Source organism: Chinchilla lanigera, unplaced genomic scaffold (genome assembly GCF_000276665.1).
Source record: "Chinchilla lanigera isolate Chin_1 unplaced genomic scaffold, ChiLan1.0 scaffold00075, whole genome shotgun sequence".
NCBI classification, from domain to species: domain Eukaryota; kingdom Metazoa; phylum Chordata; class Mammalia; order Rodentia; family Chinchillidae; genus Chinchilla; species Chinchilla lanigera.
The window spans coordinates 10,952,445-10,955,760 of NW_004955476.1; the positions used below are offsets into that span (position 1 = coordinate 10,952,445).

The 3,316-nt window shown below is 57.3% G+C and overlaps 1 long non-coding RNA gene across 2 annotated transcripts in view; it reads left to right on the forward strand.

Moving 5' to 3' along the window:
* The first annotated feature begins 250 nt into the window (after positions 1 to 250).
* LOC102004276 overlaps positions 251 to 3,316 on the forward strand; it is a 5,905-nt gene continuing 2,839 nt past the window's right edge. Inside the window, exons 1-2 of one of the 2 annotated variants that reach the window (XR_263644.2) lie at positions 251 to 323; positions 2,032 to 2,668. This is a non-coding gene — a long non-coding RNA (uncharacterized LOC102004276). Of the gene's footprint in view, positions 403 to 2,031; positions 2,669 to 3,316 lie in introns of both variants that reach the window. The other variant, XR_001230793.1, reaches the window with a different exon arrangement.

Below are 3,316 nucleotides of genomic sequence, written 5' to 3' on the forward strand. Positions count from 1 at the left end.
CCCCCCGCGCACACCCGTCCTCGGCCGCGCAGCCGAGCCGAGCCCAGCCGAGCAGCCGAGCCGAGTCGAGCCGCACAACCGAGCCGAGCCCAGCCGAGCAGCCGAGTCCAGCCGAGCAGCCGAACACCCGAGCCCAGCCGAGCAACCGAGCGCAGCCGAGCAGCCGAGCCGAGGCGAGCCCGTGGAGCACTGCGGGCTGCAGCAACGGCTGCAAATGGTGCCTGCACCAGCCAATGAGAGGCAGTGCCCAGTCCGCCCCGCCCACAGTAGCTGCTCCTCCCACCTCGCCCACACTCACCAAGGCTGGGGCGCGGCCCGGTGAAGTAAGGGCTAAGAGTCCTGCGCCCAGGACTGCGCGGGCTTCTGCCGTGGGGAGGCGGTGCGGGTGGCTGCCTTGGCCCGGTACTCGGACGGGGTTTAGTGCACGGGTGGGGCAACGCATGCAGGCTGGGGTGCGGCAGGCTCGGACGGTGTTGCATGTGGGATGGGGTGCTGCATTTAGGTTAGGGTGCTGCACATGGGGTAGGAGGCCACACGCAGGCTGGGGTGCTGCATGTGGGGTGCGGCATGTGGGATGGGGTGCTGCACGTGTGGCATGGAGCTGAACGCAGGCTGGGGTGCCGCATGTGAGAGAGTGGGGTGCTGCCTGCAGGGTGGGGTGCTGCACACTGCGGTGCCCAGCCGGGGCCTTGGCCCTGCCCAGGTGGTGCCTAGAAGCCTTTCCCCCAGCACTGCGCCTGTCCCCACCGGAGGAACGGACAGCATTTCCTGGCTATGCTATGCGAGAGGTCACAGCAGGGCCAAAGAGCTCACCCACTCACACCTCGGCCTTGGCGCCTGCCATGTCTCTGCTGCAGACCTTGTCTCCTTGAGCCTGGGCCTGGTCTAGGGACGGAGACACCCCAGATCTAGAGAAGCATCTGGAAGACCTGTGGACCTCAGGCCCATCCGCAGAGGCAGCCAGACCTGGAGAGATCCTGTGTTTCTGGCAGAAAAGCACTTGAGTTTCCTTAAGCTAGTGCTGCAGAGGGTGGTGGGAGGGGGTGGAAAAGAGAAAGCAGGCCCTGCACATCCGGGGATCCCTGCCTGTGGGCCCCTAGGGCAGCTGGGGTGACCAGTGTGGCACCAGGTTACAGTGAACCCTGAGTGCTGAGAGCTCACCCACAGACCTTATGCTGCACCATCGCCCTGCCCATGCCTAGCTGCCTCCACTCCTGCTGTCCTGGGGCACAGCTGAGCCTGGGACTTGCCCAGATCCTCCTGGACCCCTGAGAAGGCCAGTGGAGGGTGAAGTGCTCCCTGGGCTGAGTGTGTTTCCAGCCCTCAGAACAGCGGTCCCCTCCCCACAGCCCCCTGGCATCTAAGTGCTAGGGCCTGCTGGGGTGGGGGTGTGTCACAGGCAGCCACAGCAGGGGGGCAGCCCTGGCCTGCTTCTCACGTGCCTGAGCTGAATTTAAGGAGTGTTTGGGACCCTGTATGGAGAAATCTTCCAGCAGGGAAGTCTGGCTGTAGGTAGGTCCAGCTAGGCCAAGAGTGTGCAGGAGCCCAGGATGTCGGGGTTCTGCAGCCCAAGAAGGGGCCTGCAGCGACCCCAACAGGCTTCTGCCTGCCCACTGGTGTCATCTGAGCCACGGGCCTCCCCAGCTGATGCACATGGCTCTTGTGTGCTTAGCAGCCGTGGGCCTGTTGCCTGTCCCGGCCTAGTCACCAAACTCCTGCTTTGCAGCCTCTGCTCTCCCTGCAGGTGCAGTCCACCCCGCCCCAGCGCCCCGGGCTTCCCTTCTTTCTCTCTGGCCACTGGTTCACTCTGGGTCTGTGCCGCCCCACCCTCTGGAGTCTCCAGAGCTCAGTCCAGAGCTTCTTCAGGCCTGCTGGGCACAGCGGTGTCTGCTCAGCCTTCTACCTTGGTTCTGTGACCCGTGTCTAAGTCACCACTGCCAGCGTCTCCCCAGGCTCAGGGCTGTGGGGCCTGCTGTCCCCCGCCCCTGTTCTGTTGTCTGATGCAAATTCTCTAACTCCTCACCTTCACAGCTACCACCACATTTCCCCTCCACTGTGTTCGTGGCATCAAGAGTACAGCCCCTTACGGCCAGGCTTCGGCCAGCTGGTCCAGCGGGCCTGGTGCAGAGACGCCCCAGAAGGGAAACACCAGGACAGGTGCAGCTCCAGATGCCACAGCTCCCAGGGGCCTCTCAGTCAGTCCTGTTGTGGGACCAGAGTTAGGAAGGGCCCTGTCCCTGGAAGAGTCCAGGCCAAGAGGCCCCACTGGCCAGTTAACCCCTGCACTTTCAGAACACCAGTGTGCTAGGTGACCGTCGTGACCCCAGCACCAAAGCCAACCAGGCCAAGACAAGAAAAGAAAATGAAAGCCCACTTCATCTATGAGCCGAGAAACGAATACCTTCAACATTAGCGAACCGATTCCAGCAACATAAATCGTGATAAATAGTGACGGAGGGCACTCCCTTGCTCCCTCAAGCTGGTCAAGGAAACTGCAGAGCCCAGCATGAAGATCGCAGCAGCAAGAGTGCTGTGCTGCCAGCCAGGAGAGAGTGAGGAGGTCCACTGCCCTCCGTGTGGCAGTGTTAGAGGGCACAGCCGTGTAATTAGAAAGAAAAACAAAAATCACACCAGTGGAGGGGAAGATTTCAATATGCTTGGTTTGCAGGTAATTGCAGTACTTTGGGAGGCTGAGGCAGGAGGATGGACAGTTCAAGCACAACCTGGGGAATTTAGTGACTTCACGCTCCCCTGTTTCAAAATAAAAAAAGGTTGGGCGTGTGGCGGGTTAAAGTCCCCAGGTTGATCCCTAGTACAACAACAATAACAAAAGCTAAGTGAGTTTAGCAAGCACAGGTTATAAACCCCCCACCATAATCAGCTGTTCCTTTGTACTAACAATGAACCATTGAAATTATAAAAACAGTTCCATTTTTAAATACAATTTTTAGCATACTGAATACTTCGAAGTAGATTCTATGGACTATGCCTGAGATCTATACACAGAAAACTGTAAAATACCACTGAAAAGCATCCTAAGACTTAGTCTCACCTTCTCCCTGGCTACTTGGCACAAGCACTTGTCTCCAAAGTTACGGGTTGAATACAGTTTCAATCAGAACCATAGCTAAACTTGGTTTATATATTTTTATTTTAGAAATTGACAGGCTCACAAGATAGCTGAGATAATTGTACTACTAATTTCTATTGATTTATTGAAAGGAATAGTTAATGCTTAACTTTTTGACCAATTTTGCATGCTTATATCTGGTAATCTGAACAACTATTTTGAAGACAACAATATGCAATATAACAA